Source organism: Colletes gigas, unplaced genomic scaffold, assembly GCF_013123115.1.
Source record: "Colletes gigas isolate AHSC1104 unplaced genomic scaffold, ASM1312311v1 Colletes_gigas_Sc00012, whole genome shotgun sequence".
In the NCBI taxonomy this organism is placed as follows: domain Eukaryota; kingdom Metazoa; phylum Arthropoda; class Insecta; order Hymenoptera; family Colletidae; genus Colletes; species Colletes gigas.
Window position 1 is genome coordinate 3,234,755 of NW_025106641.1, and position 19,430 is coordinate 3,254,184.

A 19,430-nucleotide genomic window follows, 5' to 3' on the forward strand; every position below is an offset into this window, starting at 1 on the left:
ATTTTATTGTGTTTTAAGTTGAACAAAATTGGTATATTTTTATTAACGAAGGTATAACTTTCGCATGAAAAAAAATTATTAACCCTTTGCACTCGGCTGTCTCCTCTGAAGGGTCATCTAGCAAAGAATTTGAATGTACACTCCAAGGAAACACAACAATATTATTGTTTTAAAGTGATTATATAAAAAGAAATGTGTTTACTTGGATATTTACTATATATTTCGTAAGAAAGTTTGCGTTGAGTTAGTAGTAGGTGGTCGAAGAAAAATCTCCGAGTGCAAAGGGTTAACATAACCTAAAAATCATCGTTCGATGTAAGAATCCATTTCGATCGACAGCGATTTAACTTTTGTCAAGCTGTTATTAGGTACCCTCGCCCTAACCTCGAAATTTGATTGCGTTTTAAATTAAACAAAATTGGTATATTTTTATTAATAAAGGTATCACATAATGTGTAAACATAAAAAACCTCCCGCTCGCAACAATCGATGAACCTGTATTGGCATGTTGCCAACGCAAGTGAATACATTTGTAACATTTGTTGAGGATATTACCAACTGCTTTACGTAAATAAGACGAAATATAAACCTAAGGTGCCCCAAAGTGTTAACATATACTGATAGACATTAAGGAAATTAACTGCCCCGTCGATTTCACATCACAGAAAAGAACAACCCGAGTGCGTTGGAAATTGGCAAGGGAAGTACATACGTACGTACGTAAATCCTCGGACGAGACTTTGTTCTCGAAACAGGTCCCGCTCAAATGGGTTTTTAATTACACCGCTGCCAGCCACTCGTGTCGAGGCAGCATAAACAGCGGCGACGTGATTCCGTCGCAAGTATTCCTAACCTCAACGTAGATCGAACGCGTTTGCGCTGTCCGAATTTACTGTTGGAAGAGAATTGACAACAACTTTCCTAAGAAACTCATACAACTTGCGTTAGATCGACTAAATATTAGACTCTTTCTGATTATTCTTCGATATTGCAAATTTTTATAAACTATTGCTAGTGATAGAGGTAGAGACGATGGTCCTTCGATTTTGATGAAACTTCGTGCACTTATAAAGCAGCCAAAAATAATCGACACGTATTTTTTTTTTAACTACGATAACTCGAGCTTAAGGGATGAAACCACCCCTTGAAGTTTTGGCTCGAAACAGCTATCTCGAAAACAAAAAGACATACGAAAATATTATTAACGGGCAAGGTTAATGATTTCTTATGTACGATAACATGGTGTTAAAAAATTGAACAAAATACAATTTGTTTATAACAAAAAAAAATTTATTAACTTAATTTTTCCTTTTATTGAAATTTTCCATTGGTAGGTAATATTTTAAAATTCGTTTCGAATCAAAACTTCAAGGGGTGAATTCATCCCTTAAGCTCGAGTTACAGCGGCTAAAAAAAAATACGTATCGACTATTTTTGGCTGCTTTATGAGTGTACAAAGTTTCATCAAAATCGAAGCCGGACCATTCGAGAAGGTTTTTTGTCAGGAAGGGTAAGAGTTTCAGGATGAGTAAAGATTAGAAATCGTAATTAGGATGTTTGGATTGGTAATGTTTGTGATGTGGGTGAGTTTGTATGGTAGTGTTGGTCATCCAACATTACACTCGAGTTACACCATCGATGTGTTGCCCTACAGGAGAAAGTCACCAGCTGCTGCACCAACCGCAACCTCTTCTTCAGGCAGGTGTCTCGTTTGATGTGCAATGCTAGTGACTTTCTCTTGGGCTCGAGTAAATGTCGGAATTTTGTTGGTCCCTATTGGAAAAAGTAGGGTTATGGGACGTATGATTTTAAATAAAACAATAATAGTTAATGGTAGAATTTCACTTTTATTAAATACGTAAAGGTATATTTTAGTTACATTCTCCAAGAGATCTGTTACTGAACTGTGCACTTCACCCTCAGAAGAAAGGCGAGAGTGAAACTTCCATGAGTTCGTAGAAACTCCAGACACATATAATCGTCACTGGAGATGATTTTTGTAAGAACGTGAGAGGGTTAGGAAGTCCCAACAGTCCCTTTGAGATCCAACGTAAAATGATAAGGTTCAATTTCAGAATCGGTTCGATGGCCGTTCTTGGCGGTTAATTATCGTTACGGAACAACGTCGATGAATCGCCACGCGTATAAAAAGTGCCGTGGGCGTAAAAAAGAGATCCGGGAACTGGTGGGTCGCGCGTATGATCGGGACGGATAGAGTCACCGGTCGGCATTAGCTACGGGGGCAGACAAGACTCATCTTCGATTCCGCTCGAATATCCAGTCCGGTCTGTTAGGTTTAATTTCGTTAATCAGGACGCGTCTCGATTCAACGAGCTTCGTGAGCGGAGCCGAAAGGAGAAAGGCATTCTCCCTCGTTCCTCTGGCCGTCGTTCGCCGCTGCATCCGCGCCAAAACTCACGAAACGCAGCGGGAAAGAACGAGCGAGCGAACGAACGAGCAGCGCCCCCCCGCCGATCCGTGGTGGTGCGCCGTTCAGTATATAACGCAGCGAGGTGGGAAACTAGACCGTGACGAATCACGGTCGGCGACTGCGCCGCTCTGACGTCACGTCGAAGGGCGAGCGCGTCGTCGCAAGTGTTCGTGATTGGACATCTTTTATCTTCGTCCGGGCGACGCACGCAATTTTGGCGCGATAGCGCAACGGGGACGAATCGAATTAATACGATTGCCACTTCCGAAGCGTGACTATGAGCGCGTGACTCGAACGAATCTTGAATCTCGAGCCGGGCAACGACGCGCCGATCCGCGCAGTCCTCGATTTCTTTCCGACACTGCGTCGACTCTTGAACCACGAACTCGTCGAAGACAAGAAATCATCGTCAAAAGCGAGAGAGTTTCTATTAATCAGATATGAACATTCGATCGTAGTCATATTCGAGGAGTCCCAGCTATAGTAGCAATATTACACCTCGTACCGAAACTATTACAGTGGATTGCCGATTATTCGAACCAATAGGGTGACAAATTGATTCCGATAATCGATTTTTCGGATAATTGGTCCGGGAAATCCGGAGAACTGTATAATAAAATAACTTTGGGAACGTGTTTATCGCGTTCGAAATTGTTACACAAGTAAACGGAACATAATTTCAATTATGGGTTGGTACTATTGTGGGACACTGATCACACTCGTGGTGTAGATATCGAGGGGGTTGATAAAATTGTTTACGTATGACGAATACGGGCATGAAAGTGTAAACAGCGTAGGGCTCGCGATGCTTACGTATTGACACACGTCTCGTTTTGCGTGTCCCGATAATCCGTAGTTTGAATAATCGACGTTCCACTGCATTACCAAATCACGAACTGATTATGGGAGAGTACAAATTTTTTAACTATCCTTTCAATAGCTATTTAGCACATGTTCCCTCTTAAGAGAGTCTTTTGAAAGCGGCCCTGGATTACCCCCATCGACCCTCCTTGCGATCCGTCCCTGATTCGGACAGACACAGACGCAAGAGTATCTCGCGTTTCCTATTCAATCATCCAAATTAGCAGCCAAGAAAGATCAGCATCCGCGAACGGTTGGCGTCGATGCCGCCCAGTAAAAGCGGCAGAATTCGATCCCAAAAGCACCGGGCGAGCTAGTCGGCTGCCAACAGAGCGGTGTGCTTGGCCCTGGTGTCGAGATCGCGGCACAGAAACGTTCTCGCGCCGCCCACAAACGTCGTCCACTTTCGTGCAACGATGACCAACATTCTCATCTAGACGAACATTTCAAATAGTTATGGAAAAAATATCTTCGGTTGCGGGGGTCGATTACAATCATTTTTGGTCATTACACGTACCCCCCAAATCTTACGCATTTTCGAGAAAAAAATTCGAATAGGTAGACAAATTTTTCGGCGAAATTAAAACATTTCAAATAATTTTGGAAAAAATATTTTCTGATGCGGAGGTCGATTTCAATCATTTTTGGTCATTGCACATACTCTCGAAATCCTACGCATTTTCGAGAAAAAAATTCGAGAAGGTAGACAACTTTTTCGGCGAATTTGACATATTTCAATTCATTTTGGAAAAATTATTTTCTGATGCGGGGGTCAATTGCGATCATTTTTTGTCAATAGTGATACCCCCGAAATCTTACGCATTTTCGAGAAAAAAATTCGAATAGGTAGACAACTTTTTCGGCGAATTTGAAATATTTCAAATCATTTTGGAAAAATTATTTTCTGATGCGGGGGTCAATTGCAATCATTTTTGGTCATTACACATATCCCTGAATTCCTACCCACTTTCGAGAAAAAAATTCGAGAAGATGTGACATTTTTCGACAAAATTAAAAAATTTCAAATCCTTCTGGAAAAATTATTTTCGGTTGCGGGGGTGAAGTACAATCATTTTTGGTGAATAGTCGTACCCCTGAAATCCTGCACATTTTCGAGAAAAAAATTCACGTCTTTCGGAACTTTAAAAGTTAATAACTTTTTAACGAAGTCTCCATCAACAAATTAATATTCTTGATTTTCGTCTCATTTTGGCTTCTAGAATCTCCAAAAGGTAGGGGCGATGGTCAAGGGACAGTGTGACTCAGGAAGGGTGCGAGGTTCAGGATGAATAAGGATTAGAAATCGTGATTAGTATGTTTGGATGAGGATGAGTCTGTAATCTTTGTGATGTGACCGGTGTTTGTATGGTAGCGTCATCCAACATTTGTATTACGAGAAGGGGAGAACTGTAATATAATAAAGAAATCGTTCGGGACGATTAAAGTTCGAACGATAGATTTTTTAGTGAATTGGGAGGCAAGAGCTCGAGCCCTTGTAGCCTTTCTCTCTCTCTCCCCACTCCGCGACCACTGCTGCGCGCGCCGAAGATCGCGTAGAAGTAGCATCGAGTCAGTGTCCTTACGATCTTTGCAAGGAAGGTTGGGTTTAATGAATGCGATCTCTTCGGTTCACGATAAACCGAAGGTGTCCACGCGTAGAGGTTATGAGTGATCCATTACGGTCAATCGTACTCTAGACTGGACAATTATAAATGAAACTTGGCCATATCTGTTTATTCGAAATTTAAAACGCGTTTCCAAAGCGGACCAACTTGAAAGGAGGGAGTTTGTCGGCACGCTTGATTCCCTCGCATTTACCACATAATTTCTCAAAAATTAAATTAAAAATTTTTTCGTTGCCCAGATACGACTAAAAAATCACGAAAAAAAGAAAACGAAAAAACTGTCGTCAGAAAATTAACAGCCTCTATCGTTCGAACAAAATATTTCTGGTCGTTGGTTTTTCGTGCTGGTCGCCGGCCAGCGACGCGACGTCGTTCCGTGGCGTTTCCGGCGGTGATACGGCGATTTCGAATAGAAGCCGATACGCGCGCAATTACGTCACGCGTCTCTCGACGGCAGCGCAAAAGATCGCCGCGTTTTGATACAATCGGCGTATATATTTACGTTTGAAATTGATACCCCCGTATCGTGCCATTCCGAGGAATGTCTTGGAACGATTAGAGGCTTATCGGGACACGCGACAATAGCCTCGATACCTATCGGTTACATCACGTTCCCCACCCGTCTAATTATATCAACTCATCTGAACACATCGACGTGCCCCGGTGAGTACGGATGTGAAAATACCTTAATACGATCCTCAGTCGTCCGTATACCAGTTTTTCCGTTGTATAATAAAACAAAAAATGTGAAAAAGATGTTCTCGATATTCGTTCGTTTCAATTGCCAATTTTACATAACAAAATTTCCTCGCTGCTCTCTAATGAAGAGTACAGTTAATTTCACCGGAATTTTTTCGACCGAAATCCACGCGAACGTGGCCGCGGGCGAAAGTTTTTAGTAAATAAATGTGAATATTCTGAAGGGCGCTCGTGCCCGGAGTCGAAACGTTAAAATATGAGTTAAATTTTATTCTGTTACCAGCACCCGAGTCCCGACCAAATTACCAATACGTTGGTAGCTAAAATGCAGAGGTTGGCGTAGCCATCGAGAAGAGGATCCTGCGATGACCGGAAGAAACACCGAGTGAGTCTTTGCATCGACTAATATTGCAATATTTTTAGAGAAATAACATCGAAATTACGGAAAGTAAAATTTATCTAGATAAAGGTAACAATGACTCCTCGATAAAATTACTTTTCTTTAAAGGACTATCGTTATATTTCCGAGAATAGCAATGTCAATTTTTTGTTTCGAATTAACCCCTTAACGCACACGCCTGTGACATATACGGGCACGCCTAACCGGTAGGTTAGGTATAGTATGTATGTGCATGTCCGTGACAGTCACGGGCAACTCCCGAACACTTGCCGCTGGCGGTTTCATTCCTTTAGACGTTGATTTATCCGTTTCATTCCATGATATTTTACAGTAGACAGTGTACTTAACACATCCCGCTTCGATTTCGAAACCATTTGCGTTTGCGGTTCTAGCTGGATGCCTCAGAGTGTAGTAATTCCCTTTCTTTTCCTATAATTTTCATTATAGAATAATAACGATAGAAAACAGTACCCCTTAAAGGCATATATCTTACACAAGATGTTTAGCGAAATTGAAATATTTCAAATCGTTCTAGAAAAATTATTTTCGGTTGCGGGGGTCAATTGCAATCATTTTTGGTGAATAGACATACCCCTGAAATCATGCGCGTTTTTGAGAAAAAAATTCAATACGGGCGGAACTGTGTTTCCATAGTTTCAACGCAGTTTCGTTTCCTTTTTGTAAGTTATTATGAAAATCATACGCTGGCCCGATTGGGTGAACAGAGAAACGTTCGTGACGGTAGGAAAGCGTTTCGCCACGGACCGCGTCGTCGAACATGTAGGTTCGATTCCATCGCTACGCGTCGACCTTACGTGTTCGCGCGCAGCGTAGAGCGAGAGTCGCGCGTGTCCTTATACACCAAAGGACGCGAGTTTCTCGCACCATTTCGAGGCCTCTCGCGGCCAAGCCACGCGTCACGTCGCGTACCGGCCTCTCGCGGCCGTTAAATTTATTCGCGCGCCGACGTTCGGAGCCCCGTACCGGAGAATACGTGGACGGCCGCTTCGACCCGGCGCGGCGATCAAGAGCCGCCGCGCGTTCAATAAACGGAGACAGCCCGAAACGTCCGTGGGGGATCGGACGAGACACTCGATTCGCCGGTTTAACGATCGCCCGCGGTACCGGCGCAACCTTAATTCGCCCGTTAATGTTTTATGTTAATGCTTCACGGGACAGAATTAGCCGCACGCTTGTTTGGTTACTCGGCGCTAAGCAGCTTAACGCTGGCCACGTCGAATTTTAGCGTAGAGCGCCGCGAACGTTGGCGAACATTTCGCGATGCAGGAACGAATGACGGGGACAGCGGTGAAAAAATCGTCAACCGTCGTCGAACGAACGGTACACCCTTTAACCTGCCCGTGCGTCGTATGTGGGCCACGGTTCTTGCCAGGTAACCTAACCTCACAATTACCAAATATTCCATTTCCTTTTCATCGGAGGAAGATACTATTTGTTTCAAAGGGGCCCGGCGTTTCAATAAACAAGATAACCTTTCTCAATGCCATATTTTCCGAGATTTCAAGATTATCAGTGTTTTTTCGAGAGTACATATTTTTATCGTCGTGGCGTAAGAGCGAGGTCGAGGCCAATTCGATGATCTATGATAGCGTGACCTTTGCGCGACCTTGGGTACTAAAATAGCAAAGACCACCGACAGTGTGGCAACATTCTATAGCCGTTGCTGTTTCACCGGTGGCGACGGTCACCGGTGACCACCGCGACGGTTACGGCGTGGAATCTCGAAACGACCTCGATCGAAAATCGTTCCGCGGTGCTTGGCAGGGGCGCGGGAACCGTCGTTCTCGATTCTGCTCGTCCGTCGGGCACGAACAGGAAAAAGTCTCGTTAGGATTATACCGATTAAAATTGGCCGTAACAGGCTTTATTAGAGACCGACAAATAGATCCAGTCACAACGTATTAATTGACATTAATTGAGACCGGGGGGCATTAATACCGTGCAGTTATCTTTATTCGCGCGTTTCCGACGCGGCGCCGGGCGTACCGTAAAAACCACCCGGTATCGTTCTTCAGGGTGTTCGACCAACCCTGGGAAAAATTTTAATGGACGATTCTAGAGGCCAAAATAAGACGAAAATCAAGAATATCAATATTTCGTTTGAGGCTTCGTTAAAAAGTTATTAACAATTAAATTCAACAATTTCAAATCGTCCTGGAAAAATTATTTTCGGCTGCGGGGGTCGATTACAATCATTTTTGGTGAATAGGCATACCCCCGAAATCCTACACATTTTCGAGAAAAAAATTCGAGAAGGTAGACAAATTTTTCGGCGAATTTGAAATATTTCAAATCATTTTGGAAAAATTATTTTCGGTTGCGGGGGTCAATTGTGATCATTTTTTGTCAATAGAGATACCCCCGAAATCCTACCCATTTTCTAGAAAAAAATTCGAGAAGGTAGACAAATTTTTCGGCGAATTTGAAATATTTCAAATCATTTTGGAAAAATTATTTTCTGATGCGGGGGCCAATTGCGATCATTTTTGGTGAATAGACATATCCCCGAAATGTTGCGTATTTTCGATATAAAAATTCAGTACGAGCGGAACTTTGAATGTTAATAACTTTTTAACAAAGCCTTCATCAACAAATTGGTATTTTTGATTTTCGTCTTATTTTGGCCTCTAGAATGCCCCATTAAAATTTTTCCCAGGGCTGGCCGAGCATCCTTTACACTTTCAAACAATGAAATAAAAAAAAATTGATTTTTTTGAGGTCTCACATGAGACTCCCCCCTTAAACCGAGTATTTTTCCAGCACTCGACAAATATCATTAAATCGTACAAAATTGTTCTGCGTTACTTATTTCTACCTTCCCTTAAAATAGTATTATAGTCCAGCCCAATTACTAGAATCACCCCGTATACGTCACGAAATTATTGACTTTAAAATATCATGCACCCCATATGTTGCCGTCAGGCCTGAAAGGGGTAACGCCAGAACGTGGCCATCTACAGTTTACACAATCACGCATATTGGATTTCATTTAACTTGCAGCAGCACGGTTAGATTTCGAAACCTTTCTCGCTTAAATATTTCATTAAAAATGTAGAGGCCGGCGAGGGAAGTATCATTTACAGTTTATTACGAATTTAATTAAACAGTGGTAAGTCAGATGCGTTCTCTGACAGGAACGTCAACCAATTTCATTTATGCAATTTCTGTACACCGAGGGTGCACAAAGTCCAGCCTCCGGGCCAAACTCCTTCATTGAGTTTATCCGGCCCGCAAAATCAAGTTACAGAGAAGTTCTAAAATCTATACGAAAAAGTAAACGTGTAATTACCGTAATTGCAATTTCGTTCGCGCGATGCGAAATTTTGCAAAATTATAACCCTCGATTCTTGGACGAGTACAGACACCGGTCGAATTTTCGTTGCAGTCGTTGGGCGACGTCGTCGAACCTAACCCTAAAAACTGGAGTCCGCGTATCGATTAATCGGTACCAAGTCGGTGAAATATCGGTCCGCGCGTTAGAAAATTTCCGCGTATATACGCGTCCCGGCGGCCACCAATTACTAATTAGCAATTACGCAAAGCGAGCCGTTCCACCGCAAATTCAGTGGAGGCATCAGCCGGCCCACCCTAAAGTCGGTCCTTGGTCATTAGACCCGGCGAGCGCATTAACCTCGAACCCATTCCTGGCCCATCGCCTCGTGCGCGTCGTTCCATACCCGTATATACCCGTAGACGGTGGGGCTACGATATAGCCGAAGCTAGCAATTCGGTCGGACGCATAACGAGCCACGGACTTTACGGTAGTCTCCTTCGCTGCACGACTCGCTAATTCCTCGCTCGGCCGCAGTTAGCGACGGACGCGCGCGGCTACCCCAGCGTCCGATTGCGCTCACGCACGCACGCACTCACGACGCACGCACGCACGCACGCACGCAACCGAGCACGCAACGCGCAACGCTCGATGCAGGCGCGCGTGCACGTACGCGATCGCGCGCAAACATGTCCGAATCCGGCCAAGACTCGATTCTAGCGCGTTCCTGAAACTTTGGAAGAGCGGGCCAAACGGGACATCGACGAAACGTTCTCGAAACGAACAATTTAGCGGGGACTAACTCATAAGTAGACTGCGGATGTTTATGCATTTATGGGAAATTTTAATCCTCAAAGAACTACAGAATGCATTTAATATACAAAAATATAAGAAATACCTAAAGTAAGATACGAATTATTATATTTAGGGGTTGAGGCAGCCCTCTGCGAAGCATCCGTTTCATTAATTCTACTAATGAATGAATTTGCATAAAGATCCGTATTCTACTAATAAGCCAACATTAGAATCATCCTTACATAAACATTCTAGTCATAGCTTCCGAATTCCAGCCTTTCTAACTTCTTGTGCTCGGTTACTCATTCCGTACGCCACCGTTGCAACCCTCGATTATATAAACGACGGGCATTTTTGGACTCGGATCAGATCTCTGAAGTCTCTTTAGTGAAGTGTTGTTCTTAATCTCCAACGCTATATCGAGAATAAATTTAGCGTTTTATCGTGCTCGGAGAATGTGACGAATGTCAGGGCAAATGGTGCCAGTTAATCGCGAGTGTTCTGCACCGGGAAAGGGGGAGATCTCCGCGATCGGTCATTAATGCGTTAAGATATTATCGACTGTCACGAAATAATGATAGGTCCGCGGGCCGGGACTGGGTTGGCAAAGTGCAAAATAGCCGAGCGGGGGCCGGGAGGGCTCCTCTTCGGGGCGACGCGTTCGTCGCGTTCGTCGCGTCCGTGCACGTATTCGTGGAGCGTATCTCTTTCTCACGCGCGGCTCGGCGCGACGCAGCGGCGTGTGCAAGCAGCGTCGTCTCCGGTGCATACGCGTGTGCGCGAGAGAGTGTGAAATAACGCGAGGTGATGGCAGAGGACAAAGGCTCCGCGCGACGCGGGTACTAGGGGCTAGGCAGGAACCAGAGCCGTGCTGAACGACCAGAGACACGAGGGGAGGGGGCGGGAGGGGGGAAGAAAGGGGAACAGAGTCGAGGGGGCTTCTTCTCCCTCGATGCGGCGGCGAGGGAGAGGGAGGGTGACCGACCAAAGGGGGAAATCGGTAGGATGGGTCGAGAAACGAGGGGAGAGAGAACGGGAACGGAACGGAACGAAACGGGCGAGAAAAAGAGACGGCGGAGCGGCGAAAGAAAGAGAGGCGAGTAGCGCGCGAACGCGAACCCGCGGGTTCTATACCATTCGGTCGGTTCGGTGAGTCACGCATCGCGAGCTTCCTGCTGCCAGGCCTCTGTCTCCCCCCGGCCGCTAACCCCCCCTCGGGGTCCCCTCTTTCGCGTCTCGCGCCACTGTTATCCTCCCCCCGTCTCCCCCCCCAGGCTCCCGGCCGATCCCTTTTGTCTGACGTTCGTCCGACCGACCGACCGACCGTTCGACCGTCACCCGCAGGGTTAAGGGTCTTCTAAAGAGGATGGTTCTACTCCCGTCTCTCTTTCTCGCTCGCGCCCTTGTCTTTTCTTGTCCGCGCTTCTCCTTCCTCCTTGTCCCACTACTCCGGCCGTACCGCAGAGGCTCCGATAGGAGCCGGGTCCGCTGAAAGATCCCGAAGGCAGACTCGTTTCGAAAGAACGTCGCGTCCCGTATTTTCGACCGGATCGAAAATGCTCCCGTGCCCGACGGCCGATGCCCGATGGCCTCTCTCTGTGCACGCTCGGGAACGACGGTCCACTGGACCAACACGTTTCCCGCGGCTTAATGGCGCGGGCCAAATGTCAAAGAGGATGCCCCCGGAAATCGATACCGGCGTCGCATCGATCGTTCCACGGACTAGTTTTTCCTTGGCGCGGACCGAGACGTCGCGTCGGGGACGCGATCAACCGCGGATGCGACTAATTGCACCAGAATGCGCGCGAGCGCGTATGCACCTCCGTGTCGCTTTCGCGTTAACGCTTTCCTAACCGTATACTTTTCCTAAACTGTCTCTATGGAACTATACTCGAGAGTAATCTGCATTTTTATTCGACTAATTGCGCGAAAACGCGAGGATATTGGTTCGCCGACGCGGCGCAGAAGCGTCGGTGTGTAGGTCCGCGCGTGAATCGAGGGCCTTTTTTCTGGATGTATCGTCGAAAAAGTTGGCCGCTAGTATCCCTATTTATCATCGCCGGGGCGACGCCTCCTGTATACCGATGCGTTCCGCCGGGCTCTCGAATGTATAATGAGCACTGGGTGGCTCGAATTCGATAAGAGTCGGTTAGGCGGTGCTTCGGAATGACGTATCACCGCCGCGAGATTAATAGTAGTCATGTACGCACACAGTCTCGCACGCGATCGCGCAGTCGCTGACCGACACCGGCTTCTCGGGGCGAATTCTTCCACGCGAAACTATCCGTTCGTGTGTTGCGCGCCTTATTTCGTCGGGAACGTTCGATGCGAAATCGCGTGCTTCGACATTTGCCCGGACAACGTACGCCGTGTCTTCCAACGGTTGCGAAACATCGCGATACCCCAACTAACTATAATCCACGAGCAGACTTGATACGAACGCGTCGATAACGTATCCAAATTTACATCCTTTGGCATCCCCAACTCGAGAATTAACACTTTGACTGCCACGTCACCCATATATATAATAATGAATTCTCAAGTTGAAATGTTGAAGAAAATAAATTTTAATGAGGTTACGAAAGCAACTACTACGACAACTTTTAAGTTGTGTAGTTTACAATTGACTAAACTCAAAGTTTTGGTCCTGTAAACAATTTTAGGATTTTAGACTGGCAGTCAACGTGTTAATCCTGTCATCGAAATATATGTTGAACGGAACGTTACGAAATCAAGAGACACCGGACGAACCGGGATATTGAGAAATACGTTTTTCCCCGACGCGTTCGAAACACCTCGTCCGATTTCTCCCCCTAGATCATCGCGAGTCCCCTGCTCGAGCAGAACGGTCCGTAATACGCGGATTTTTTGCGCCGCTTAGTCACTGCGCGCCGACCGATGACGGTTACGCCGGGGCGCGCGAGAGTGTGTCCGTGCGAATGCGTGAGTCGCGCGACTCACACACGCGACCGTTTGTCGGCGAAACTCCGCGTGGCGAACGTTCGTGCGCTGGTAGCGAGTCCGGGAGCTTGGCGCGTCGATATATATCCTGTGCCAAGGTCCGTCAATTGGTAATCAAAAATCCTCGCGCTCGATATTTCCAACGCGCCTCTACCCCACGAGCTCTGCCTCTTCGAGGGTGTTTACGCGGTACGTCCGGGGTAATAGTTTCTTCCCGCGTATGCAATTTCGCTGTAAGATGATCCAAACCATCCGATTCGCGTTCAGACGAAGGCCCGTGGTCAGATATTTCGAGCAAACGGCGTCGTCCATTAAAATCGGGCTCTCCGTTCGCACGGTCGTCCGACCTTTGGCCCGATACTTTGTTCCAACGTCTAATTGGCGAAACAGTGGGTGTCCCCCTTCCCTCGTCGTAGTCCCGGGAAAGACAAACGGGTCAGCGGTATCGTTATCGAGAATACGCTTCGACCACCCTGGTAGTCCCCAGGTTCCGTCCTTGGCGGTTATAAATTTCCTTTGGTCGCGCGCGCGCGTGTGCGAGAGGCCAGCGTTGATAAGACGAAAAATCTTATCGAGGTCGGTCGGCCTCGCGCGACGATAGCGTTAAACGACGACGCGGTGGAACGTAACAAAGAAATCCGCGGGCATCGGGAGAACCGGGTGTATCCGGTCAAACCGGGCAGCGGAGGTTCGGGGAACGTAGATTCCCGTCGCGTCCGCGATAGAGTCGAGCGAGCATCGAGCGGGGCTGAAACGTCGTTCGGACGGGCGAGCCGCGAGCGACGTATCCGGAGCGTGGTCGTGGCGAGGGGTAAAGGGGGGGCCGGGCGGAGTTGGGGGGCAAGGGGAGGGCAAAGGAAAACACCGTGGCGCACGTAAACGTCCGACGGCTTTGTGTACGGTTCGACAATCGAGGAAGGTTGGTTCGATGCGCGTGCGTGAGAGCTCGGCGGTGTAGCTTTTACGGGCCCCTCGGGCCACACGATCGTCGATCGCCGTGGCATGCGGGTCCCGCGAGGAGAGAGCACGAGAGGTGGAAGTGTCGCACGCAGTGCCGACCAGCTGCTCTCCTCTCCTCACGATGTGCCGGGGCGTCGTCGTTCGTGTCGTCCCTTTCTTTCCTCCTTTTTCTCCTCGTTTTATCCTCGGGCTTGCTCGCTCCCTCCAACGCGTGCTGTGCGTGCGCGAACCGAAGTTCGCACAAAGGGGATACGGGTATATAACGTGCCAGGCCCTCCGTGCCGGTGTCCCAACACAACCGCGCGGCAACGTCGCGCCGCGACGCGATCCAACCCGGTCTGTGTGTGGGTTATCGCCGCGGTCGCTTCGCCAGAACCCTGCGCCGCGCTACGTTCGTGTGTACGAACGGACGCGCGCGCGAGCGCGTTTACGGGAACCGCTGGGTATATATTCTGCATCGGGGTTGGGCTAAATTCTTATCCACGAACAAATTTCGAATAACGGATAAAAGATTAATAGCCGTTTTCTACGGTCATCTGTTCCCACAAAACGTTGTCCACTCTTTGTCCTATACCTATACCATGGAATAGATAGGTTCTCGAATTGCTTTATAATTAAAATATCGTCCAAAGACACTGCATTCACCATATACGCATTACTTTGAAACAAACCAGAATGAACTAATTTAAATCGCGTCTCAATTTCAATGACGTATCAGAACGTCGTGTACGTCTTTGCCCAAACAGATGCATGACTTACTGAAATGTCAAACGCGGCCAAAGGGTTAGTAAAGTATCCGGTCGTTTGGTACGTTTCCTGAAATACATTTTCCCTACCGTTGAATTGAAATTCATTAAGTATTCGCCGTTCGAATAGTTTCGTAGTTGAAAAATACGAATTAACGAAGTGTTCGTCTTTGGAATACTTTGCGAAATACATTTTGCCCATCCCTGTTCTACGCGTATATACGTAAAGACGGGCGTATGTAGGTGCAGAGGGATAGATAGGTGTGTATGTACCTGGGCCTGCCCGATCCCTCGGGGTTCGCTTCTCCTCGCACGTACACGCGAAACGGAGCCAACGGCAGAACGACGAGCGAGCGAGCGAGCAAGCGAGCAAACGAGCCAGCCAGCCAGCCGCGGCGAGCCACGGATGCGCCCTGCTTACGTATACACCGGTCCTTCTCTCCGTCTTGCTCCGCCACGTAGTTCCCTCCTTTTCCCACGAACCGAGCCCCGGCAATATAAGCCGAGTAATATTACCGCGGGAAGAGCGGTAAGGTAACAGAGAGCCGCTGCTACGGACCGTTCCTTTCGAGAATTTACGAGCACACCACGGTCCGGGTGCCCGTCGACCCTCCCTCTGTGTATACCCTCTCGTCGTCTCGCGTACCGTAGCTGCGAAACGGCACCGCACAGACCGTGAGCGTTTCCGTGCTATGCTTGGAACTCGGTAGCTATGCGCTTCGAACCTATGCATCCATGCGGTACGCGTTCGCGATTGCCAGACGATGGACATCCTTATTAGCCGCGGGAGGTTATTGATGGTAAAAGCGCGTTGCGCTCGGTACGCGGTTACCTCTAATTGGACTGTTTACGCGTGAAAGACTTTCGAACGGAATCGAATCGTTCAACGACCACTCGCAGCCTCCACGCGTCCTCTCGATTCTTTCTTCTTTAGACGTTTATCAAAATCACGAGGCAAATTTGTTGGAATCAGAGTGGTCAAGTGATGCTTCATTTCTATTTTCAGGGTTTATTCATTTACATTGAACTCACACCGAACTCGACTATGAAGAATAACAGACATTGCAATTGAAGTAGACTTTTTGTGCAATTCTAAGGTCTGGGCCCTGCGGTCCGGGGATATACAGAGTGTTCGACCACCCCTGGGAAAAATTTTAATGGGAGATTGTACAGGTCAAAGTAAAATGAAAATCAAGAATATCAATATTTCGTTTGAGGCTTCGTCAAAAAGTTATTAACAATTAAATTCAAAAATTTCAAATCATTCTGGAAAAATTATTTTCGGTTGCGGGGATCATTTACAATCATTTTTGGTCAGTAGACATACCCTCGAAATCCTACCCACTTTCGAGAAAAAAATTCGAGAAGGTGTGAAGTTTTTCGATAAAATTGAAAGATTTCTAATCGTGCAGGAAAAATTATTTTCGGTCGCGGGGGTCAATTACAATCATTTTTGGTCATTACACATACTTTCAAAATCCTATCCATTTTCGAGAAAAAAATTCGAGAAGGTGTGAAATTTTTCGACAAAATTAAAAAATTTCTAATCTTTCTAAAAAAATTATTTTCGGTTGTGGGGGTCAATTACGATCATTTTTGGTCATTACACATACCCCCGAATTCTTACCCATTTTCTAGAAAAAAATTCGGGAAGGTGTGAAATTTTTCGACGGAAAAAGAAAATGGCCGAACACGCTGTATATGTCTTAGCAATAGTAGGGGAGGAGGACCCTTATACCTAGTGACTAACGAGCCTTATGACTAACAGACAATGACCTATCATCGAACAAATTTTAGGATAAAACAATGTCATCTTAATTTTCAATTAGCGTTCCTCGGCCTTCTTACCGTTTGAAACGGGTTTATTTGGACCGCGTGGTAAAATTACGTCGCTATAAATATGACATCGATGAAACACCGAGGGAACTTTATGGCCGACACGATACATTTCTCGATAACAAACTTTTGATATAGATACAGCGAACTAGCCTTTTCTATTCTCGGCGAGTTTGGTTATTTTTACGGTGGGGGGCCAGGCCGCGCGTTGTACATCGTAACGCGATGGCGCCCGTACATCGTCGGCGTTTCCGCATCGACGGATTGTCGCCGCTTCCGCGAAACGTTTGCGGTCTTCCGACGGCGTATCTCGCCGCGCGGCGAACACCTGTATTTAGCGGGGTAAAAAATTATAGCGCGCGGAAGATAGAATATCGATAAACCGATAGCGATATCAGTTCGCGTCGGGGCTCGATGCAAAAGGCCGTCCGTACGGCCGCGTACGGAGAATGCACGCTCCGTGGCTATTACATCGATTTCGCTATCGACGCTCTTCTCACCGAAACCCGATACCGGCTCGTCGACTGTGCCTCTGAATAACTTTTTCACGGTCTCTGGAACACGCTGCTTTCAGCGACGACGGCATTTCGCGGCCGGACGACTCGCCGATTTCTTACGGATATTCTTGGGACGCGGTCCTCTCGGTCCACGCCAGCTGCACCTCGAAGCCTCAACGCCCGTTGTCGGCGTATTCAAATTTTATCTCGCGCGCTCATCACGGTACCTCAACGTTCATAATTCCTCGGGATAATATTCCTATTTTGACACGTCACGATAGAGACGCATTGATATTGTCGTTATTTCTTGCTGTCTGCGTGGCCGTGTCGCGAAAACATCGATACGTCATCGTCTGTTAGTCACTAGGTCTAAGGGTCCTCCTCCGCTACTATTGCTAAGATATATATACACCCAGACTGAGGGTTAAGGTCTCAGAATTACACAAGAAGTCTGCAGGTGTTAACGCCTCATCCAAGAGTCAAAAATTCCATAGCAAATTCCGTTATTCTTCATAGTCGAGTTCGGCGTGAGTTCCACGTAAATGAATAAACTCTTAAAATACAAAAGGAGCATTGCTTGACCACCCGGCTTCCAACAAAACGTTAACGGCGACGGGACGGAACGGGGAAAAACAGGAGAGCCAGAAAGAAGCAAAAAAGAAAAAAGAAAGCAGAAAAAAGGCGTGTACCTGGTCGGGGCACGGCTACGCGCGACGACAACGACGCCGGGCCGATGAATTCGATTTAAACCAGTTTTTACGAGATCGATTGCTAGGTACGGTACGATCGACATGTGGGAATTAACGTCGGGTAGCGCGACCCGCTAATCTATGACATTTTAGACGACGAAGGTGGTAGTTTAGAGCCGCGCGATTCCACGGGCGATGCTGGCTGCGTTCAGCCGTTCGTAACCGGCTGCTTTTTAAATTCTCGGATCCGGCAGACCCGGTCTCCCGCGAATCGTGCGTGCACGCGCGCGAGCATGCCGCTCGCGCGCGCGTACGCGCCGAGGAGGAAGACATCGGTCGAGACAGCGTATCCACGATAAAGAAAGAGAGGGAGGGAGGGAGGGAGGGCGGTGTGTACGCCGCGATCGTACATAACGACAACGAGGATGAGGATGAGGATGAGGAAGAAGACCACGACCACGACCACGGCGACGACGACGACGACGACGACGAAACGCGACGCGACGCAGCCCGGGACTCGCGGACCCTCGCATCCTGTCTATGACAGGATGGCTGATGGCTGGTTGGTTGGCTGGTCGGCCGGCTGGCCGGTCTGTCGGTCGGGTTGGCAGGGCCCTACCCACGGCCGCGCGTACATGTGCCAGTCGCCTCTTCGTGCCGCCGCGTACGTCTCTTCCTCGCCCCTGTTCCCTCTCTGTCTCCCTCCTCCTGCCGCCACCGCCCCGTCCCCCTTTAACGCTTACCACCGCGCCGTCTCACGGGGGCCTGTTACTCTCTCGAGCCACGGACGAGGCATTTTTTCTTTCTGCCAGCCGGCCACCGTCGCTGCCGCTGCCGCCGACGCCGCCACGGTATCGAATCGTCTCGCCACGGGGTACGGTACGGACGAACGAGACGAAAAAGAAAAAGACTCGACGAGCGAAACGCCCGAGACTGAGCGAGATAGCTGCTGGCCTGTCGGACCGCAATAATGCACGGTTTTCATACGTTTCGGGACCAACGGTGGTAGGCACCCCTTACAGGTTAGGTTGTCATTTTGTGGAACATCAAAAAGGACACCATTTTACTTTCCGTTGTTTTCTGATTAAAACGAGTCCAAACACGACACGAATCAGGCTACTTTCAGTCGAGTCAACGTATGGATTATGTTATTAACACTAGATTTATGGAAGCCGTCAATTCGACGGATGTCTGATCCCATATTTATGTTGAATTTGATCGATGCAATGGCATGAATACATATTCTAATTAAAAGAAAAATCGTATTGTAAGGTATATCGTATTAGTTATCATTCGTTAATATTGCACATCAACCCTGTTAAGTGATCTCGAACACCGTCAATATTCCCTTCTGTTTCGAAGTTTACGTAACCGTTCGGTGGAGCCAAACGTAATGGTATTCTTGGGTAGGATAAAATTATATTTCACTCGTGTGTCGGTGACCATCGTTTATCTTTTATTCGTTGTTTGTTGTCCGTGGAATTTCGTCCATCTTCGCCGGACGCAAACTTTGGCGCAGAAAGTGTTGCGGGCCGGTGGACTAGAACGAGATAGCGAAGGAATCGAGTTAACGCGACCGACGGACAAGGGGAGAGAGAGAGAAAGATACCGCGATAGAGGGAGAGGCGAGGAGGGCAG

At 47.5% G+C, this 19,430-nt stretch overlaps 1 long non-coding RNA gene across 1 annotated transcript in view; it reads left to right on the forward strand.

Moving 5' to 3' along the window:
* LOC122398881 overlaps positions 1-19,430 on the forward strand; it is a 61,464-nt gene that overhangs the window by 29,837 nt on the left and 12,197 nt on the right. Inside the window, exon 3 of the long non-coding RNA XR_006259227.1 lies at positions 5,900-6,001. This is a non-coding gene — a long non-coding RNA (uncharacterized LOC122398881). The remainder of the gene's footprint in view (positions 1-5,899; positions 6,002-19,430) is intronic.